This window comes from Bufo bufo, chromosome 2 (genome assembly GCF_905171765.1).
Source record: "Bufo bufo chromosome 2, aBufBuf1.1, whole genome shotgun sequence".
Classification (NCBI taxonomy): domain Eukaryota; kingdom Metazoa; phylum Chordata; class Amphibia; order Anura; family Bufonidae; genus Bufo; species Bufo bufo.
In genome coordinates this window covers 86,635,768-86,659,765 of record NC_053390.1, presented here as the reverse complement: position 1 = coordinate 86,659,765, position 23,998 = coordinate 86,635,768, and the positions used below count along the sequence as shown (strand labels likewise).

Sequence of the window (23,998 nt, the reverse complement as noted above, 5' to 3'; positions counted from 1 at the left end):
TGCAAATTGTTGTGTAGATTTCGCTTCGTTTCTGCACCAAGATCCACAAGTGTTACTTGCTGTCGTTCTTGTCCTTTGCATTGCAAAGGCTAAAATCTGCAATGAAAATCCACCCAAAACATTTGACATGTTGTGGGTTTCAAAATCCGCATGGCGGGTCAATTTCAGTGCAGAAAATTGACACCCCGCGTAACGTGAACTTTTGAGAACCTCATCTCCTTAGCCGGCACTGTATTTTGCTGTGGATTTGCCGCATGATAATCCACACGTAATGTGCACCATGTGTATATAGCCATACGCTGGGTTCACACATGAGCGTACTCCGTATGCGCGATTTTATCGGGCGTTTACATACGCGGGAGCGAAACAAGCAAACGCCCATTGTCGCGCGTTCCCGGAAGTCTATGGGCGGGATTGCGCGACAATACGTCCCAAAGAAGCTCCTGTACTTCTTGGGGCGTAGGGCGTTTTACGGCACGTTCGTACGTGCTGTAAAACGCTCAGGTGAGAACCATGCCCATAGGGGATCATTGGTTTTTGCCTGTTGAGCGTTTTACAGCGCGTAGGAACGCGCTGTAAAACGCTCAGGTGTGAACCCAGCCTTAATGCCACCACTGCAGGTCAGTTTATGCTGCAGAATTTTTTCTAAACCTCTCCTCTACATTGCTGGTGCTGTGAAACATTGGGAATGTGCTACACATAAATCAAATGGTGGAAAATCAGCATTGTTTCAGTCCCACGTAGACGTGTCCATAAGGTACCATCAGTACTCTTGTTCCCCGTAGCAGCTACATAAGTTGCACATTTGTGCTCCAATACTCCTTGAAATCAAGGTCCCCATCTTCATTGCAGAAGTGAAGACCTTTCAGATCCTTGCGGGTCCTGTTCATATGCTGCATCTAGTTAGGCCTATTTCACATCTGCGTTTGACATCTCCGACAGCAGGATGCTCCCTGCCAGAGATGCCGGACACGGCCTGATTTTCAGCATATTTGCCAGGTTGCAGCCTGATCTCCGCTGGTCCCCATGATAGTTAATAGGCTTGATGGAATTCCGGCAACACCCAGTAGTGACGGATCCGGCAGGCTTTTCCCGGCTGGAACAGCATGCCGGATCTGTTAAACGCAGATGTGAAACCGGCCTTACCCGTCTTTCTGTGATGTTGATTTTATTGCAATAAATCATATCATTGTTGGTTCTTTAAAGAGGCATCGGGAAATACAGATGGAGCAGAAAGGAATTGGTCATTAAACTCTTCGGAGATGCGTTGTTTGTGCATTCTGGGTTTGATGAGAGTAAATGAGAATATGTTGATAATATAGCAAGATCAGCTCTGCTATGTCTATATAATAATATGGCTAAAATAGAAAGTACTGAATGCGCCATAAGTTTATCGTGTATTCTGGTGAAATCCAGCTCTACTGGTATTGAGGGGGCCGCAGCTGCAGAGGGGATGGTGGGAGGGCGAGTTTTGTTTTGTGCATATGTCATCTACTGTGTATTGATTGATACATACTCTCTATAGACCCCTGTGGACACCCCCATGTGTGCATGCTGGATACAGCAGAGCTGAGTTTATAAAGCATAGTGATATCTCAATGAGTTAAACAGCAAATTCAAATCTGCTACATCTGCATTTACCAAGCACACAGTCACATTCCCAAATGGTGTTTTAGCCATATATGTATATTTCCTAAGAACCATCGTATGATGTGGGGAGAACTCATTTATCTGATGCTTGTTTCCTGTGGATGAGCCGAGAGCTCAGAAGTTCAAAGCGAGAGGGCGCGGGTCTGAGCAGCGAGGTGACAATAGGGAATAATCACAAAGGTGTTGTGGATGTGCATCTGTAATCATAATCAGCCTTTATATTTCCCTCCTTTGAAGTCTAATTGTCTTTTGAAGTCTTCAGTGAATTATTCTTGATAAATTAAATTAACCCTTAATCAATCTTGTATCACTTATCTGATGTTCAACTATCCTTATATATAAGGATGATAGACAGTAGTGTACGGAGTGCGCGTCCTCTCAATGTGGTGATTCTGATGATGTAGTTACACATTTATTTGGTGTACATGCAGTGTCTTGGAGCAGGGGTACTTTGGAATATCGACATTTGTGGTCATTCGCCACTATTACTACTTTGCAAAGTCATCAACTCCCTACTTTATTGCACTTTGAAGGGTTAACGTGCACTGTGATTTATTCTGCTGTGTGCACTTATACCGTTTCATGTTGTTGAACTGCATTTATATGTTTATTGTAATGAATCCTGTTCATTTGCACTGTTATCACACTATAGCTGCACTGCACTGTTGAAAGGGTTAATGCACAGCCAGCTAATACCAAGACTTTATGAGTTTCTACCTATGCAAAGTTTTGGAAGGAAAAAAAAGACACATTCACCTTATGACTGTCTGATTTAGCTCTGTTGTTTATGTCTGGAAAAACTGCTTATTCGTTTCCATAGACCTGCATTAAAGCTCTTTGCAAGTCCATGATAGACCAAAATTGTAACATTGTTTCTGTTTAGGCTGTGATTCTCCACTCCACCCCTCCCACTAGAAGGTTCTAGTTCAGCCAGAAACGGTATATTATAAGAGCAGTTAGAGCCCTTAGGCCTCGTTCACATCACCGTTTCTCCTTTCCGTTCTCCGGCCCCGTTGAGGAGCAGGAGAACGGAAAGGACGGATTCTGCAGATAACTGAGACCTAACTGAGCATGCATTTAGGCTCCGTTACGCTCAGTTAGGTCTCCGTTATCTGCAGAATCCGTCCTTTCCGTTCTCCTGCTCCTCAACGGAGAACGGAAAGGAGAAACGGTGATGTGAACGAGGCCTTAGTTGTTTGCAGATAGGGACCATTGCTTAGTAGGAGAGACTCATGCCAAACTGCATGAGTGACCAGAAGAAAATGCTGAGATGGGGATGCTGACCCACAGACCCTGTACCACCAGCCTTTAGCCAGGGTACCAACCTTCTGAGAGAGAGAGAGGGACAGCTTAGCTCAGGCATTTCCTTAGCATTAAACCTTTTTTGGCCCGGGAGATGACTGGAGAAGCCAGTTCAGAGCCTATCCTATACTGTTTTGCAATTGAGTTCCTCCAGTAAAGAAGTACACTGGTTTACTGAGGACCGTGACTTCTCTGGACTTATTTCCCATTGGGGTGCACCACGCCTTACCATCCCCTCCGCAAAGCAGGAAGATGTAATTGCACCTCAACAGTGTCAGTAAGACCCAACGTAGTGTTGGGGCCACCCCAAACCCGGCCACTGCATATAACACTAAAAATCCAGGTATAGCTTTATATGGCCTTGTAGGGTGAGCTCAGATGAAGGCAATGATACCTTTCACTTTAGCGATCTACTGCTTCATTTTTTTTACTTTTAATCCATATGCAAATAAGCAGTTAAGTGCACCGAGGGCAGGCCCAAGCTACTCTGTTCAACCTTGCTCGTCCTCCTTTCTCTGCCATTCCCACCCTCTCCTTTTTGATTGACAGGACCAGGTCCCTGCATATACACCTTGCCTGGTCCTGTCAAGCAAGATGGAGACAAAGGGGCTGGCAGAGAAAGCAGGAGGAGCAAGGCTGCACAGAGTAGCTTGGGCCTGCCCTCGGTGCACTTAACTGCTTATTTGCAAGCTAGCCTTACAAGACATTATGCCTGGTCTATCAGTGAATTTCCTGGTGACAGACTCCCAATAACATGATTTTCTTTAAGCCTGTGACTGCAATTTTGGTAACTATACAGATGTGCAAGTCCTCTGGGGGGCACAGACTATTAAGTTGATTGGTTTCTTTTACTTCCAGTGGGTGAGGGTTGTCTTGTACTTTTCCATTTTCGGAGAGTATGGCAGAATGTACAATTATTTTATAGAAGACAGCATCTGGAGACATCTTAGAATGCCTCTTCCATGGAATGCAGTCTGCAGAGGGTCTGTGAGGAAATGTTGCAAGGACTTTATTCAGAGATCAAATATAAACATAGAAGACTGACGGCATAAAAAAGACCACCCGGTCCATCTAGTCTGCCCTTATATTATTTCATTTTGTAGTTTTTTTTAATCTTAGGATAGACGTGTGTTTATCCCAGGCATGTTTGAATTCACTTACTAAAGATTTCCCATCCATATCTGCTGGAAATTTTTTCAAGCATCAACCACTCTTTCAGTAAAATTATATTTCCTGACATTGCTCCTGATCTTACCACCAGCTAATTTCAGATTGTGCCCCCTTGTTCTTGTGTTTACCTGCATAAAATGTAAGATTACTACCACACGGTTGTCCATTTAGCGCCAGTATGACTCCTGCAATGCTTGGGCCGCGTAACATTTTGCTGAAGCAGATTTACATCAGCATAGACCATGCTGAACCATGTGTTATGACCATAATACGAATAATTAAGTGTGGCAATATTACGGCTGCGTGAACGTGGCCTTACACTTTTCTTACACATAAAACAGTTCATTGGCGTCTGTGGATTTTGTGGTCAAAAAACGTACGGGTCACATTCTCGAAGCTTCTGGGCCCTAATGTAAAATTTGTAGAAGGCACCCACTGACCATGTGCCATTTCTAATACCAATGTCTTATGTAGTAGATGGAGCCACCACTCCAGGCCGGATAAGCCTGCTGCCTTTGCAATCCCTATAAACTGCACCTCTCATGGTACTGTATGTATTATGGGACTATATCTCACTAGGTGACATTTAAGATTTATAAAGAAGGGCTGTAGAGCAGGAGAACAACTTTATCAGTAATATTGTGGCTGATTCTGTCCATGTCAGGACACAATAAGAGAACTTTCTACCATATCTTCAGTGGAAAGAAAAATAAGCGTCCCAGTAAAGTGGTGGAATGTAAGAAGTCGCCTGGGCGTTCAGATCTGTTCTCACATCCTCTATTATTTACACAAAGCAGGAAGAGGAGTCTAGACAAGGGGGGTAGAGCTCCGGCGAGGACAGGGAAAAATTCCCGAGCTCTCCCTAAAAACGTACCCTAAGTAACATCCACTTTAAATGGAACACCAGATGTTTTTAAAATGATTTTCAATGTCTTGTCTATAGAGAGAGACCCATGCTAAGTGTCCATTGAGGTGAGGTTGTACCTCCTTCTATCACTTAGAAGGTGGCCTCAGCTTTACAAAACCACCACCATTCACTGTTTTTCATGGATGACTTGTAATGTTATCTTTTGCTCATCATCTGTGGATCCAGTGGTAACACCATCGAACAAGTAACCTGAAGTTCCTAGGTACTAATGCAGAATCTCTGACAGTGTCCGACTCCTCAGCTACCAGTTTATAGGACTGGTCACCTCTTATGGGGCAGGAGAACCTTTTGAGCCTTATCAGGCTAGAGGGCCCAGTTCAGCATGCTGTCTTAGCCCTGTTTCTAAATGCCCTGGCTAAGGCAGAATGGCTTGTTGGTGCCACCCTTGGCCCATGCTTTCCCCCCAGCTACCTGATAGGACCATGCCATGTGCAGACTATTTTCCATACTTGCCAACTCTCTTGGAATGTCATGGATATTATTTGAAAAAGGAGAGATCTCCCAGACTGCTGAAAGGTGGCAAATCTCCCAAGTTTCACATGAAGGGATTGTTTCTTCTGGAAAGCAGTTGTCCATGCACTCTATCTGACGTGGCCCCATCAGCCATTGTGTATTGAGGAGGTGCTGCTCCGTACAAAACAGGGACGTGGTGATATAATAAAGAGGATGTGACTATGAAATCAGGGGGTGTCGCCTTAAAAAAAGAAGAGGTGTGGTAATATAAAGATGATGTGACTTTGACATCAGGGGGTGTGCCCTTTTTAAAAAGGCATAGTTATATAATAAAGAAGATATGACTATGACATCAGGGGATGTTCTCTTATTAAAAAGGGGCATGGTTTTAAAATTAAGATGATAATGACATCAGGGGTTGTGGTCTTAAGGTGGGTTCACATCATGTTTTATGCCTCCGTTTGACATGTACAATAGAAAAAAGATGCAAAAAAACACGATCATGTATCCTGCACAGTCTGGTAAAAGAAAAACATGTACTTTTTTTTACAATGGTAAAAAAACATATGCTCTTTTTTTACAGTGGAACTGTATGGTGAATGGATGCCATTGTATGGCATCAGCCTGACGGATCCGTTTAACGTATACGTTTTTTGTATACGTTAAAAGGATGGGAAAAATGTCATGTGAACCCGCTCTTAGAAAAAGGGTGTGTCAACGCTCAAAAAAAATGTTGCCACTGCACTTCAAGTTGCCTCACTTTGTTTTCTGCAAAAATTGGCGCAAGTATGATGTGATCGTAATATTGTCACCTTGGAGAATATTCATGGGGTATGTAGCACGGGCAGCACGGTGGCTCAGTGGTTAGCACTGATGCCTTGCGGTACTGGGGTCCTTGTCCCAAATCCGACTCAGTGCGACGTCTGCAAGGAGTTTATATGTTCTCTCCCTGTTTGTGTGAGTTTCCACCGGGTGCTCCAGTTTCTTCCCACACTTTAAAATATACTAATTAGGAATTTTCAATTGTGAGCCCAAAAGGGGACAAGGAGTCCTGACAATCTGTATACAGCGCTGCGGAATAGGTTGTTGCTATAGAAATGGGTAAAATAAATATATAAAACAGGCAACATGTACAGTCCTTCAGGACCCTTCAGAAATACTCGTGGAGGGTCACAATCAGTGCAGCATTTAGTACTGGAGCTTTACAAATGTGTCTTTGTTGGCAACCTTTACTCAGGAAAAAAATGTGCAATTGCTGTATACAGATTTATTTGAATAATGTAACGGAAAAATGTTCATGTTTGCTCTTCGCGGCTTGCACTTCATTGCTGTTTATGGTTTTAGAAACGTCGTCGTTTTCTTAGCATTCCATTTTGGTTTTCAGGAAGTGGGGGAAGGTGAAGGGCTGGAGTGGGAGCATGATGTAGGCATGAACATGTAAGCATACATTCTGCCACGAGGGGCGCTGTGATAGAAAGCCTTGATATTTTAGCACGAAATGATGCTTGTCCCGTAAGGTGATAAGATATTTATGGAATAGACACAAAATAAATCATTAAAGGGGTTTCTGCTTTGTACTATTTCTGCTGCTCGAAGGTTCACGATAAGCTGGTCACTAAGTACGGTATTTCCCTGCTGGGGAAACCAGTGATCAGCCATAATCAATTTTTTTTAAATTATTTTAACTTTTGTCAAATTTTTATTCAGATTCCATCGCTCAGCATCAGATAACCAAGTCTTGTAACATTACTCAGGAAAAAAGGGGGGGGGGGAATTAAGATATTGATCAAACCTGAACTAGATAGTGTGGAGATCAAAAAAACATAAAACATAAAAAAACTGTAATGCAGCTTCTGGATCCAAGGCTCTGATACCATAATGGACCCCAAAGGTCCAGAGTAAAAAAAAAAAACTTTGGAACTGCCTTTGCAGACAGTAGATTGTCACTATAGTCTATTTCTTTGAATCAAAACCTATTACACTTATTAATGATTGGGTTGAACCCAAGTAACCACTGGATGCCATTCTGCATTTAACCATTTGCAGGATCAACTTAAAGGCTATGTAAAAATCATATTTTCAATTGGCCTTTATAAAAAAATATTGAGCCGTTCTGTCACAAAGGGTTAACCGTTTTTCTAGCTGTGTGACTGGTACTTTCACTTTCACTTTGCGGTCACCTATTAAACCTTATCTCTAAACTACTAAAAGGTCATAAACACTTATTTAAGCCACATTCTTATCAGTAAGATAAGAACTGAGCTATAATGAGTGTTTATAAGGTCAGAGAGCAGAGATAAGGAGCCATCAGCTCCCCAACTGACGGAAAAGAGAGAAAATCCAGATCCTGCTACTAGAGCAGGTCAACCATGTACAGAAAAAAGGGCTCTATATTTTTTTTTTTATTAAATTTTTAGCTCAAAATGAGTAGAATGCAATAATAAAAATACATTGTCCCCAAAGGAGTACATAACCTTTAAATATTCCCTCCCAGAAGCTTTTCATTTTTAAGAAACTTGCAGAGCATGTGGAACAAATTCCCCAATTCCCCACAGTAGTATTTTTACAAATCCAGTTATTTGACCCATCCCATTCCTTTCATGTGAATTCTTTCCCAATATCCCAATCCCATTCAATCATATACGGTAACTTGGGATCCGGATACCCCTGATATAGCACACAATATATCATAGTACCCCTTTTCCTCCTTTGGCTCTAAAAAATTTAAAGGGCATCTGTCAGCAGATTTGTACCTATTAAGCTGGTTGACCTGTTCCATGTGCGCTTGGCAGCTGAAGAATCTGTGTTGGTCTCATGTTCGCATTTCTGAGAACAATGAAGTTTTACTATATGTAAATGAGGCTCTAGGAGCAACGGGGGCGTTGTCATTACACCTAGAAGCTCTGCTCTCTCTGCAACTGCCACACCCTCTGCACTTTGGGCCAGGCAGTAAAAATGTCATCACACATAGTGCTGTACTCGACTATCTCTGGAACTCCCATAGAAATTAATGGAGCGGCCAGTCAGGAATGTGCATGGCCACTCTGTCCATTTCAGACGGCTGCAGAGGTTATGGTGCTCTCTCTCTTTCATGATTGGTGGGGTCCCAGCAGTAGGTCTCCCACCGCTCTAACTGTTACCCCCTATTTAATGTAACCGGAATACCCTTTAACATTTTCTTTGGAAATGGAACACCTACACTATGGCTAAAGATCCTAGCCAGAAATGTTTCCTACAACGTAATCCTTCGCCTTTACATAAAGAGGCTATTGCGGTCAAAACGTCTGCCTGATCAATTGGTGGATTCAACATCTTCAGTTGGTCAGCTGTTAAGTTTGGCAAGTTAACACTATTGAGAAAACCCTCTATATATATCGGTAACTTTTGGCTGGCAGGTCAAACTATTTCCTTTAAATTACAAAGATCTGTGTAGTAATCGGCAAACACATTTGCAATATCTAACGGGCAGAATTCATCTATACCCAATCTATTTGTAATGAATGTCATAGTAATCTTATGTTTATCTCTAGTTTTATTACTCAAGATTCTTCCCACTTTTTCCCCTAATTCGTACTGCTTAACTTGTGCTTTTAAAATAGATTCAGTATACTCACCCAAAATAACAGTTTTAAGTCCAACTTGTGGTGTCATAGTGGGATCTCTTTTATGCGCTTTCTCCGGGCAGGTTATGTGCACTTAGACCTCAAAAAATCTATACTTCAATACAAATTGTGACGACCAGAAAAATATAAGTAAGGCTACTTTCACTGCATTTTGGTTTCAGGTTTTGAGATCCAGCAGAGTATCTCAAAACCTGAACAAAACGGTTCTGCTTTGATTTTGCACATCAGGATGGATCCGTTCCGTTAGGATGCGGTTGTGTGAAATCGAAACGGAAAAAACAGGATCTGTCACTAAATACATTAAAAGTTAATGGGTGTTGGATCCATTTTTTTAGGATCCTATTGACCATTGTTTTTAGTGATGGATCCGGTTTGTTCAGTTTCAAAGACTGGACACAAAACGGAATGCTGACGGAACGAAAGACATCCTGATGTACCCTGAACATATATCTTTCCATTCAGTATGCATGGGGACAAAACGGAACCGTTTTGGCCCGGTTTTGAGATCGTCTGCCGGATGTCAAAAAGCATATGTGAAAGTAGCCTAATCCTTATGTGAACCATTTAAATAACGGCAAATATCGTGAAGCCTAACTTCCCACTCTCTAGACCAGGGGTGGCCAACCTGTGGCTCTTGAGCCACATGCGGCTCTTTGCTTCTTCAAGTGAGGCTCTAGCTGTGGAGCTAGGAAGCAGTCAGGCCGGCTCACTCTCCACCCCATGCTCAGATCTCTTTCCCTGATTGGGCACTGTTACTACTTTGCAGCTCCAGCTCACTCTCCACTACGTCCTGATGCACACAGTGTAAGAATGTAGTACGTGGAGACACGCACTATGACTTGACGTTGTGCTCATCAGGTCACATTGGAGAGTGTGTCAGACCTCCAGAGTAGAAGGTGCCCGAGCAGGAGCCCAGTGCCTGATCAGGAGAGGGAAGAGATTTTTTTAAATGATAGAACTGAGCATTGGGGTCTGATCTTAGCATGGGAGGTTATGATCTGAGCATGGGGGGTCCTGATCTGGGCAATGGGGGTCTGATCTGAGCATGGGGGGGATCCTTATCTGAGCAATGGGGGTCTGATCTGAGCATGAGGGGAAGATCTGAGCATGAGGGTTCAGATTTGAGCATGGGGGTAGATCTGAGCATGGGGGGCTTGTTTGAGCATGGGTTGGTCAGGTCTGAGCATGGGGGGTCAGATCTGAGAAGAGGGGAGATCTGAGCACTGAGGGTCTGACACTGGGAGTCTGATTTGTGCTGTCAGATCCGAGCTTTGGGGGTCTGATTTGGAGGCCTGATGAGGTTTGGGGATCTTATTGTAGGTAAGATGAGGAATGGGGATCTGATTTAGGCCTCTTTCACACTTGCGTTGTCCGGATCCGGCATGCACTTCCGTTGCCGGAGGTGCCCGCCGGATCCGGAAAAACGCAAGTGTACTGAAAGCATTTGAAGACGGAGCCGTCTTCAAAATGCTTTCAGTGTTACTATGGCACCCAGGACGCTATTAAAGTCCTGGCTGCCATAGTAGGAGCGGGGAGCAGGGGAGCGGTATACTTACAGTCTGTGCGGCTCCCGGGGCGCTCCAGAATGACGTCAGAGCGCCTCATGCGCATGGATGACATGATCCATGTGATCACGTGATCCATGCGCTTGGGGCGCCCTGACGTCACTCTGGAGCACCCGGGGAGCCGCACGGACGGTAAGTATGCTGCTCCCCCGCTCCCCGCTACACTTTACCATGGCTGCCAGGACTTTAGCCTGAAAAAGCTAAATGTCGGGTCCGGCAATGCGCCGAAACAACGTTTAGCTTAAGGCCGGATCCGGATCAATGCCTTTCAATGGGCATTAATCCCGGATCCGGCCTTACGGCAAGTCTTCAGGATTTTTGGCCGGAGCAAAAAGCGCAGCATGCTGCGGTATTTTCTCTGGCCAAAAAACGTTCCATTCCGGAACTGAAGACATCCTGATGCATCCTGAACGGATTTCTCTCCATTCAGAATGCATTAGGATAAAACTGATCAGGATTCTTCCGGCATAGAGCCCCGACGACGGAACTCTATGCCGGAAGAAAAGAACGCAGGTGTGAAAGAACCCTTAGGAGTCTGATCTGAGGTCTTATGAAAAATATATTTTTTCTTTTTTTCACTGCTAATGAAAAATACGAAAAAAAAGTTTTAGCAGACCTCAGATCAGATGAAAAATATTTTTTTAATCTTATTTTTCTTTGTTAAAAGCTAGGTGCATCTTGTAGGGGGAAAAATACGGTGACTCGTGTGTAAATGTATAGCTTGTGGCTCCTGGTAGTCATGCGTTTTGTTTTTTTGGGCTCTTTGTGTCTGTAAGGTTGGCCACCCCTGCTCTAGACAGAGGAGTCCATATCTGTATTGATAATCATATTAACCCCTTCCTGACACATGACGTAATAGTACGTCATGGCGACAGGTGACTTGCCACATTTTGACGTACTATTAAGTCATGGTGATCGGGTAGGCACCAGAGCGGTGCCCGCCCGATCACTGCAGTGGCCCGGCAGTCACTGATAGCCAGGCCCCTGCTGTAAAAGCCAATGACGGCGAATTAACCGCTTCTATGCCGCGGTCAGCGCTGAACGTGGCATAGAAGGAGTTTGCTGTCAGTGAAGGAGCCCATTGGGTCACCACTCTGCGGTGACGGGGACCCGATGGGTGAGAAGGCAGCCCAATGCCTTCTATGGAAGCCGAGGAGATCAAGCCCCAGGCCCGTCTCCTAGGCAACCTGTTAGCCGTTAGCGTATTACTCAGTGTAATACATTAACAGGCAATGCATTACAATACAGATTTATTGTAATTAGAGATAAGCGAAATTCAAGTGCGGGTTCGTGTTGTGATATTTGGTGTGTTATGGATTCTTTGCTCGTTCACGATTTGCCGGACATGCGAATATATGGCGATGTTCGCATGCGCCATATTCTTTTGCATTGCGCTGAACTTTGACCCATGACACATCCATCAGGTGGGACAGGACAGCCAATTGAGACGTTTCAGCACATGGACACCCCCCCCCCCCCACACCCTATAACAGAACCCGATCTAGCAGCCATTTTACATTCTGTGTTTTGCCAGTGTAGGGAGAGGTTGCTGTGTGGAGCAGGGACAGACTGTTAGGGACACCAAACGCTAGCTAATAGGGCCACAAAAGTCCTTTTAAGGACTGGTATAGGTGTGCTATCGATAGGTGTGATATACTGAGGGGTGTGATATACTTATTATATACTTTCTAACATAGAAAGTATATTATAGTGCATTTGTATTGTACAGCAGTTGTGTGCGGTTCTGCTGCGATACTGCAGCCACACAGAATGCCAAACGCTATTGGAACAACTAATTGCAACTGGTGAAGATAAAAGAGAGATAGGAGGCAGCGCCTCATGTGTGGTATTGTCTAATAATAGGTGCAAGAGATAGATAAAAAACTCTTACCAGAAGATGTTGTGAAGAGTCACAACACCTATATGAAGCTTGTGCTGATTTTCCCGATCAGCGTGCGGGGTGCCTGCGCTGCTGCCTAGGTTCCAGCCCCGTGCCTTGGAAGCATTCGTCGGGGAGAAGTAAGTTGCAGAAGAAGAAAGAAGATGAACCTTTGGATGGCGCTGTCAGCAGGAGTCGGAAGCAGGTAGGTATTGGTAACAATACTTTTTTATTTTCAGTCAACGCGTTTCAGGGGCGGAGATGCAGCACGCCAGACCTGCAGGGTATAGCGAAGCGAGGTCACGGTTATGGGCAATCGAGGGTTGCTCACTGTATTGGAGAACCCTGGGCAGGCATGCGGCAGTGAAGGAGAGGTAGACACAGTTCCTCTGGGGCACACTCGGTATGTAGGGACCAGGCCTGATGGTGGATGAGGTGCCCTGGATGTTACAGGTATTTTGAGTGCCTGGGGCAAGGTCCCTTTTGGGTTCGTGACGCCAGTGCCTGTAACGGTGGCACACCGATTTATAGTTGGAATAACTGAGGTACACAGATGGTATAGTGAACCAAACGTTGCTTTACTGAACAGTCCAACTTTGTACATACAGATGGTAACACAGTCCTTTAGATCACAGCTTTACAAGCAGGCTTTATTCCACACGATGGCAGGTAGTAATTATGCAAGATACTCAGAGGGTAAATCCACAACACACTCAGAATCAGGTTGTACCTTTCCTCAGAGATAGCGTACACTGTCCTTTCTAGAACTCCTGTCTGGCTTCAATCCCAAGGCCCGGATGCCTAAATGGTGGCTTAAATCCTTGGTATATATATATATCTTCCTCTCGTATTAAATCCTTGCTTTTCTTTCTAAAGCATCTGCCCATCAGTGTTACTTATCTTTGCTTGGATGAGGAAGGACTGCGGGTTTCTCCCAGGAGGTTCTGTCCTGCAACTGGGGTGTCTCTACTGAGCTAATCCTAGCCTCAGGAGCTTCAGGTGGACGAAGTAACTCCTCTAGTCCCCTGGAATGAACTACCACTCCCCTGTCTGGGCCTTCCTATATATATCTAGGGCTCTCTATCTCCCTCTAACGTCTGGGAGGCCAAACTACACCCTGACAGGCCTGACACCCAGCTAACACAGGGAAATGCATACACATAACATTACAGGTAATAGAAACACATTAACCCCTTTTGTGCAATGCCCACCTTTACCTAGTGGGACACTACAGAGAGCCCCCTTCATCAGGACAGTATACAATATAAAACAACATTCACATGTGGCGGTTATTTAAACTAAAAAAAGGCGCGTGAGGCCAAACAAAGGTGGAGCAAGGGGAGGGGGGGGGGGCGGGGAGTAGGTGCGTATCTAAAGCTATAGAGAATTGTCGCCGGGCACTCAGCTGTTTGCTGATCCTTTAGACATATATATAGAATGGACCCGATTTGTTTTTGAAACAAGAAAATAGAGTAATTATATATTAAGTTGCTCTGGGATATAGCAATGCTGTAATGGTTAAAAAATGGGCCGTATTTTGTTTTATATTGTATACTGTCCTGATGAAGGGGGCTCTCCGCCCCTGAAACGCGTTGACTGAAAATAAAAAAGTATTGTTACCAATACCTACCTGCTTCCGACTCCTGCTGACAGCGCCATCCAAAGGTTCATCTTCTTTCTTCTTCTGCTATTTGCAACTGGTGTGATATACTTGTTGCCCCCAAAAAACTGATTGAGGGGTGTGATATACCTATAATATACTTTCTAACATAGAAAGTATATTATAGTGCATTTGTATTGTGCAGCAATTGTGTGCGGTTCTGCTGCGATCCGCAGGTATATAGAGGGACAAGCGTTATTGGAACAACCAGGGCTGGGACAAGGTCCACCACCAACAGAGGCTGAGCTGCCCAAGTGCACCCCCCCCCCCCCCCCCCCCGCCATTTAGATATGTATGTTTGTTATTAATGATCTCCCAACCCAACCCACCCCAAGACGCACCTAGGTTTTAGAGGAGGATAATAGGAAACAATATTTTTCATTCCACCTCAGGTCAGACCAGCCATCAGACCCCAGCTCACAGGCACAGCCCCAATGCCTCAGATCAGACCCCCATGTCAGCCATCAGCCCTCCATGTCATATTTCTCCCCTTCCATGAAACAGACAGACTACAGACATTGTCTCCGGCCCATCATGTAACCCCATCCTCACCCATGTCACATTTCTCCCCCTCCATTTGATTGCTCTAACATCTAAAGAAAAAATTATAATTTAAAAAAACTGATGTTTCTCCAGATGATCTTATGCTAATAGTCGTGGTAATAGAGTCTCAAAGGTCTATAGAAGCAGGTACACAATTTTTACAAACCTTTGAGACTCTATTAACACTACTATCAACATCAGGTCATTTAGAGAAACAGCAGTTTTTTTTAATTATGTTTTTCCTTTAGGTGTTAAAACATAACTTTCATTTGATTGCTGTAACACCTAAAGGAAAAATCATTTTAAAAACCTGCTGTGTCTCTAGATGACCTTATGTTGACAGTAGTGTTAATAGAGTCTCAAAGGTTTGTAAAAATTGTGTACCTGCTTCTATAGACCTTTGAGACTCTATTACCACGACTATTAGCATAAGATCATCTGGAGAAACATCAGTTTTTTTAAATTATTATTTTTTCTTTAGTTGTTAGAGCAATCAAATGGAGGGGGAGAAATGTGACATGGGTGAGGGTGGGGTTACATGATGGGCCGGAGACAATGTCTGTAGTCTGTCTGTTTCATGGACGGGGTCTGTAAAAATAGGGTAACTGCTTCTATAGACATTTCAGACTCTATTACCACTGCTATCAACATAAGGTCATCTTGAGACACAGCAGGGTTTTAATTTGTTTTCCTTTAGGTGTTCAAGCAATCAAATAAGTTATGTTTTAACACCTAAAGGAAAAAAAAAATATTTTTAAAACTTGTTTTTTCTCTAGGTGACCTCATATTTATAGTAGTGTTAATAGAGTCTCAAGGGTCTATATAAGCAGTTACCCTATTTTTACAGACCTTTGAGACTCTATTAACACTACTATCAACATAAGGTCAGCTAGAGAAACAGCAGACTTTAAAAAAATCCCTTTAGGTGTTAGAGTGCAATCAAATGAACGTTATGTGGGTCAGAAGCAGACAAGCAGGGTTTCTTTGGCCTCTTGGGTATCTTAGTTTTTACATTCATAAAGCTCCACATTGAGCTTCCAGCAGCAGACAGATGCCAGGGCACTTCTGTGGTCACCTCACCTGGGCACATGGTCTTTGCTCAGCAGAGTCCTGCCATACATGCTGGGTAGATGCTAGAATGGATTTGTTAGAAGGAGGTCTGTGACGTCACTGGTCACATGCTCCTTCATGGTCACATGATCCACTGTGAAAACGCCTGCCTCCTGCTGTGTTCAGCTCCAGAGAGAAGGGGGTGTGAAAGGATGGACCAATGGCAGGGCAGCTAGCTGATACTGGCCAATCAGCAGCCTCCTGCTCCTATCTGTGGCTTAACACAAGCGCAGCTTAGAGTGAACACTGGCTGGGGAGGGCGCCCGGCAGAGCTGCTGGCAAGTGAGTGATTAAAAAAAAGTTTGTTTTTCCGCCCACCCCAAGCTGCGCCCTGAGGCTGGAGCCTCCCCAGCCTCTGTGTCGGCCCGGCCCTGGGAACAACTATTTGCAACTGGTGTGATATACTTGTTGCCCCCCAAAAAACTGATTGAGGGGTGCGATATAACTGCTTCCACCAAATATTGATTTAGGGGTTCTATATACCTGCTTCCACAAAATACTGATTGAGGGGTGCGATATACCTGCTTACACAAAATACTGATTGAGGGGTGCGATATACCTGCTTCCACAAAATACTGATTGAGGGGTGCGATATACCTGCTTACACAAAATACTGATTGAGGGGTGTGATATACCTGCTTACACAAAATACTGATTGAGGGGTGGTATATACCTTCTTCTACCACCTAGAACAAAGAATGGTCCTTGTCTTATGTATATACAGCGGCATAAAAGGCCTTTTCTGTCATGTGAAAGCCAAATTTTTGGGGCCTCTACTTCAGTGGCCTACAGTAAAATTGTTATCCACTGACCGTCTAATATACCTCCAGCCAGATAATCACTTGTTCTTTTCTGTCCGGTGAATGCCTAATGTTTGGGGCCTGTAGTCCCACTGGCCTGCAGTAAAATTGTTATTCAGTGACCATCTAATGTACCTCCAGCCACAAAATCACTTGTTCTTTTCTGTCAGGCGAATGCAGAATTTTTGGGACCCGTACACCCGTGGCCTAAAATAACATTTTTCTAGGCTCCAGTAGGGCACATTTTTGAGAGTTTCCCTTTAAGACGCATAAAAATGGCCCCTGATTAAAATACCTATATTTTTTTTTGTGGGAATTTTTGCCATTGATCCCCCTCTGGTATGTCACTGTCCATGTTGTACTATTGGGACTATTTGTGCACTTCTAGGAAGTATTTGGTGGCTGCAAATATGACCTGAAGGTTTTTCAGGTTCGCCTGTTATTAAAGTGAATTGGGCCTGCCGCGAATGCGTGGTTCGCGAAGATTTGATCGCGAACGCGCCTTCGTGAAACGTTCCGGCCGATGTTCGTCCATCACTACTAATAGCATTTTGAAGTCGGCCATTTTGAATCCAACTTTTGTTTTTTCAATAGGAAGAGGGTCATTTGACACATCAAACTTATTGGGAATTTCACAAGAAAAACAATGGTGTGCTTGGTTTTAACATAACTTTATTCTTTCATGAGTTATTTGCACGTTTCTGACCACTTATAAAATGTGTTCAATGTGCTGCCCATTGTGTTGGATTGTCAATGCAACCCTCTTCTCCCACTCTTCACACACTGATAGCAACACCGCAGGAGAAATGCTAGCACAGGCTTTCAGTGTCCGTAGTTTCAGGTGCTGCACATCTCGTATCATCTGAAGGCAATCGTCTATGCTGTGAATATACGAGATGTGCAGCACCTGAAACTACGGATACTGGAAGCCTGTGCTAGCATTTCTCCTGTGGTGCTGCTATCAGTGTGTGAAGAGTGGGAGAAAAGGGTTGCATTGACAATCCAACACAATGGGCAGCACATTGAACACATTTTATAAGTGGTCAGAAACTTGTAAATAACTCATGAAAGAATAAAGTTACGTTAAAACCAAGCACACCATTGTTTTTCTTGTGAAATTCCCAATAAGTTTGATGTGTCAAATGACCCTCTTCCTATTGAAAAAACAAAAGATGGATTCAAAATGGCCGACTTCAAAATGGCCGCCATGGTCACCACCCATCTTGAAAAGTTTCCCCCCTCACATATACTAATGTGCCACAAACAGGAAGTTAATATCACCAACCATTCCCATTTTATTAAGGTGTATCCATATAAATGGCCCACCCTGTATATTCCCTGCTGCATAACAAACTGGCTGCCCGTGACTCAGATCTGATGAAAATGTTCTCCACAGTCATGAGGAAAACAATTCTCTACCTGCTGTTCTTAATAGAAATTTGTTTTGAACCAAAAATTTTCGGTGCTAAGCGCCATTCTTCCCGCGGCTGATGCAGCCCGCCCGGTACTTTGTAGTCAGCATTCAGCTGTGTGCTTTGCTCTGGAATATCGTGTGCTGGCTTTTTCCTGGCAGCCGTTCATAATGTCAGTCTGGTTCATGGATTTGCATAAGCCTGTAGGTTTTTCACCTGTGTGTCATTAGCAATGTTATATCTAATCCTGTCTGGCCCCGGAGACTTGATGCTCAGCACTAACCAATTGTCTTATGATAATCACCGGGTTCTTAGGATTGTATTTCATGTACTTTCCAAAATGAAATGCACAATGCTTTCTCTTTTTATTTAATATGTAACCTTGTGGAGCAGTAAAACCACTCTGTCTGTATATACATCTGTATTCTACAGTGTATTGCCCCAGTCACACAACCGTATGTTTGGTCCACATGTGATCCGCATTTTTCGCAGATCAGATGCGGACCCATTCATTTTTTTTTAAATGCAGACAGTACACCATGTGCTGACCGCAAACATATGTCCATTCCGCAACCCCTCAAAAAATGATAGAGCATGTGCTATACTTGTCCGCAATTGTTGCAATAGGTCCACAAATAAAACGGATGCAAGATGGATGTCACATGGACATTCCGCTTTATTGCAGACTGCAAAATACATACGGTGGTGTGAATGCATCTTAGAGGGCACTGAAAGCAGGCCTACAGTATATTCAGAGGTGTAACTAGAAAAGATTGGCCGCTATGGCATATTTTTGAACGCCTTCCTTTCCATCAACTTCTTGTACCCTCCCCTCCCGCGGCTAGTCAAGACCACTGACATTTGCCAAACAAGCCCCACCCTCTCAATAGAATGCCACCTTCACAGTAATTGTACTTCCATAGTGCCCCCCTTACATTAGCTAAGCCCCTGTGGTATAAATAAAATATAAAACAGCAATAAACACCTAGCGCCATTCCCCAGCATCACGCCTGTTGGAGAGAGCATGGCCAGTAAATGAGGGCTGGGTTGTAACGGATGACAGACATCCATATGGCCTGGGCCTCGCCTGCCAGTACACACACACAGTTATCATTATGTGGTGGCAGACTACAGCTGCTACGGCACTAGTTCCGCCCCTGAGTTTATTATAACAGGGGCAAAAAGGGCATCTAACATATGTCCTTCGCTACTTAGGGGCTTCTACTATCTACTTTAAAACAGCAAAATAGCACAAACAAGACCACCAACACCGATCATCTGAAAGGGTTACTGTGCTTGCTGGGGTGAAATATTTTGGACTCTCATCATTGCTTTATTGGGGGGAAAAGTCCCATAACAGTTTTAAACATCCGCGACTCTTTGGATGTGTGTAGCGATTGGCCAGATTATGGGTTCAGCCACTTAATGTGTAGCGGGAACAATGGCAGAATTTTACCAAACAATTCTCCAGGCAGTGATGGTATCCGGGACCTTCAGCGGGAACAGAATGATCACAGGCAATTTCTCTTAAATTCCAGGGTATTCCATGGTGTGGGGCCCTTGTACCTGCGACGTAAATTCACCAGGTACGCCCCATTGAGGACATTGAGGTCTAGTAACTCTGCGAATTTTAACATCCCAGAAGTTAACAAGATCAGACGTGGAGGTAGATCCTTTTCGGCTCAAGGGGCCAGATTTTGGAACCACCTACCTCTGGCCCTGAAAATGATTCCCAGTCTTCTCTCATTCAGACGTGCACTGAAAACCTTACTTTTCAAACAGGCGTTTGATCTTCCTATGTAACACTTATTTTTGGTTCATATAATTTTGTTTTTTCCCCTAAATCTAAGGCCTCCTGCACACGAACGTTGTGTGCACCCGTGGCCGTTGTGCCGTTTTCCGCTTTTTTTCACGGACCCATTGACTTTCAATGGGTCCGTGGAAAAATCGGAAAATGCACCGTTTTGCAGCTGCATCCGTGATCCGTGTTTCCTGGCCGTGAAAAAAATATGACCTGTCCTATTTTTTTCACGGCCAACGGTTCACGGACCCATTCAAGTCAATGGGTCCGTGAAAGAACACAGATGCACACAAGATTGGCATCCGTGTCCGTGATCCGTGGCCGTAGGTTAGTTTTTATACAGACGGATCCGAAGATCCGTCTGTATAAAAGCTTTTTCAAAGCTGAGTTTTCACTTCGTGAAAACTCAGAACCGACAGTATATTCTAACACAGAAGCGTTCCCATGGTGATGGGGACGCTTCTAGTTAGAATACACTACAAACTGTGTACAAGACTGCCCCCTGCTGCCTGGCAGCACCCGATCTCTTACAGGGGGCCGTGATCAGCACAATTAACCCCTTCAGGTGCGGCACCTGAAGGGGTTAATTGTGCTGATCACGGCCCCCAGTAAGAGATCAGGGCTGCCAGGCAGCAGGGGGCAGACCCTCCCCCCCCTCCCCAGTTTAAATATTATTGGTGGCCAGTGCGGCCCCCCCCCCTCCCTCTATTGTAATTATTCGTTGGTGGCACAGTGTGCGCCCCCCCCCCCTCCCTTCCTCCGTTGTAATAATTCGTTGGTGGCACAGTGTGCGCCCCCCATCGGCCCCCCCCTCCCTCTATAGCATTAACAACATTGGTGGCCAGTGTGCGGCCTCCCATCTCCCCCCCCCCCCATCATTGGTGGCAGCGGAGTTCCGATCGGAGTCCCAGTTTAATCGCTGGGGCTCCGATCGGTAACCATGGCAACCAGGACACTGGTTGCCATGGTTACTTAGCAATAGTACAATAGTAGAAGATTCATACTTACCGGGCCGGATGTTCGTGTCCAGCCGGGAGCTCCACCTACTGGTAAGTGTCATTGCTAAATGAACTGTCACTTACCAGTAGGAGGAGCTCCCGGCCGGAAGCAGACATCGCAGCTCCCAGGTAAGTATGAATCACTACTGCTAGTAACCCGCTGCCACCAATGATGGGGGGGGGGGGGGGGGGGGGCTAGATGGGAGGCCGCACACTGGCCACCAATGTTGTTAATGCTATAGAGGGAGGGGGGCCAATGGGGGGCGCACACTGTGCCACCAACGAATTATTACAATAGAGGGAGGAAGGGGGGGCGCACACTGTGCCACCAACGAATTATTACAATAGAGGGAGGAAGGGGGGGGGGCACACTGTGCCACCAAGGAATTATTACAATAGAGGGAGGAAGGAGGGGGGGGGCTGCACTGGCCACCAATGATATTCAAACTGGGGAGGGGGGAGGGGTCTGCCCCCTGCTGCCTGGCAGCCCTGATCTCTTACAGGGGGAGATGATAGCACAATTAACCCCTTCAGGTGCGGCACCTGAAGGGTTAATTGTGCTGATCACAGCCCCCTGTAAGAGATCGGGTGCTGCTAGGCAGCAGGGGGCAGTCATGTACACAGTTTGTAGTATATTCTAACTAGAAGCGTCCCCATCACCATGGGAACGCCTCTGTGTTAGAATATACTGTCGGAAATGAGGTTTCACGATCTAACTCATATCCGACAGTATATTCTAACATAGAGGCGTTCCCATGGTGATGGGGACGCTTCAAGTTAAAATATACCATCGGATTGGAGAAAACTCCGATCCGATGGTATAAAAGGGACTCCAGACTTTACATTGAAAGTCAATGGGGACGGATCCGTTTGAAATGGCACCATATTGTGTCAACGTCAAACGGATCCGTCCCCATTGACTTGCATTGTAATTCAGGACCGATCCGTTTGGCTCCGCACGGCCAGGCGGACACCAAAACGACTTTTTTTTCATGTCCTCCAAAAATCAAGGAAGACCCACGGACGAAAAAACGGTCACGGATCACGGAAAAACGGGACCCGTTTTTGCGGACCGCAAAAAAATACGTTCGTGTGCAGGAGGCCTTAGTCTATAAATTCACAGTTGGTAATCTCCCTTCTATTTTAAAGATACCTTTTCCTCATGTTTATTAATTTTGTTCTCTTCACATTCTCTATATCTCGTCCGAACCCTTTGAACCTTGAGATCCCCTACCTTCCCTCCCTTTTTCTTGATTCTCCATTTGATAAGTGCTAGGAAATTGGTCTCTGGAATAGGTGCCTTATCCTCTAGGCCTTTGCGGCCCATGGCAAAGTGTCATGCCTTCTTCTTGAATTAGCGCATTGAGGCCCTAAGGGTAAGACTGCGTGTACACAAGACTATACATCATCATCATCATCATCATAAAATGCAAAAACAACACAGACCGTGTACATTGTATTACGTAACAGACTTTAAAATAAATTATGTCGTGACAAAAAATAACAGATCGCTGGGCAGAAGCGGCGAGCACACTGACGTTTATCTACCGGTACTATTTTTATTCTGTTCTTCACTTCCATAAGAGGACAATCCTGGCGTAGCCCTCACGTTGTGCCCTGTATTCTCATAGTCTGGCAGTCACATAACACCCTCCTGAGACGGCTGCATCCTTTGAAGTTTCATGTTCCCTGCTGAATTCCTAGTAACACTATGTTTACCGGCTAAACTCAACATTTCTAGTAATGTATTCTAAATGATGAGCATTTATCTAGTTTTATGCTTTAGAACAAGCCTAACATCAAGGAATGTTAATGTGTATGGGCAGGAATCCACACCACCACCACATGTGTTATACACATGGTGAAACTGCAATTCTTTCCATACAGTTTTGTCAGTATACAGTCACAATGCTCTTTGGCATACCATTATCTCTTTGCGTGACTGTACCCTATTTTTCTCCTTTTCATGTCAAAGCGGTCCAAGAAGATGATGCTTGGTGGTGTAACAGGTTTTACAGATGTATTCTACCAAACTTGCTAAATGTAATTAAGCAAAAAATGTTGCTTATTGTCTGTTACCTTGGAGACGCATAGAAGCTGTAGATACAAAATAATAGGAATTTTTTCAATCAAGATTATTTGCAGAGTTGCATTTTTATTTTAGGTGCATTTGAGCAATGCAATGACAATGGTTAAAAAGGAGGAGCTGGCCTCTAAAGGACTGTATTTGAATGATCTGAGGACATTGAAGGTTTTAGAATTGTTTTTACAGGCGCCAGCTTCTCATTGAAGTCAGGAGGATAAAACTATTAAATAATATGTGCTCCAAAATGATATCAATGAAAACGACAAGTCTGTCTGCAAAAATCAAGCCTTCACACAGCGCCACTGAAAAAATAAAGATAAAAAAGTTATAGGTCTTGGGATGCGGTAATGCAAAAACATTTTTCTTATAGATTTATATTTTTTTATTTATTTAAAAATATTTGGTTTATTTGGTATCATTGTAATTGTACAGACCCAAAAAAGAAAGTTATCCTGTTATTTATGCTGATAAATGAATGTAAAAACTCAGTGGTGGTATGGCAGTTTTTCCCCATCCCCCTTCCAGAAGTTAGGCTGGTATTACAAACCAATGCGTGTTACCGATAATCGCTAGGTGTAATACAGCCTTTAATAAAAGTTATTTTGTAAGTTATGTGTACCCCAAAATGGTGCAGTTAAAAACTAAAAACTGTCCTGCAAAAAAAAAGCCTCATACGACTACATCGACAGAAACATAAAAAAGTTATAGCTCTTCGCAGGCGACAATGAAAAATTGAAAAAAATTGCTTAGTCACTAAGGCCCAAAACAGGCTGGTCACTAAGGGGTTAAGATCAGAAGCGGGCCAATAATAGATTTTAAGTAAGAGGAAGGATAATGAAGGCCACTAATTCGCATCATCTTATTATTCTGGTGAACCTTCTGGGGGTTATGTACAGTATTTGTTTGTCTTCATTTTCAAATACATACAGGTGAAACTCGAAAAATTAGAATATCGTGCAAAGTTCATTTATTTCAGTAATGCAACTTAAAAGGTGAAACTGACATATGAGATAGACTC

The 23,998-nt window shown here is 44.2% G+C and overlaps 1 protein-coding gene across 8 annotated transcripts in view; it reads left to right on the top strand.

Annotated features, from left to right (window-relative positions):
• The window catches only part of NIM1K (NIM1 serine/threonine protein kinase), a 78,198-nt gene that overhangs the window by 31,803 nt on the left and 22,397 nt on the right, over positions 1-23,998 (top strand). Inside the window, exon 1 of one of the 8 annotated variants that reach the window (XM_040421285.1) lies at positions 1,780-1,830. The exons of the other annotated variants lie outside the window; for them this stretch is intronic. The gene's annotated coding sequence lies outside the window, so the exon portion shown is untranslated. Of the gene's footprint in view, positions 1-1,779; positions 1,831-23,998 lie in introns of those variants that run through there. 8 annotated transcript variants of the gene reach the window in all.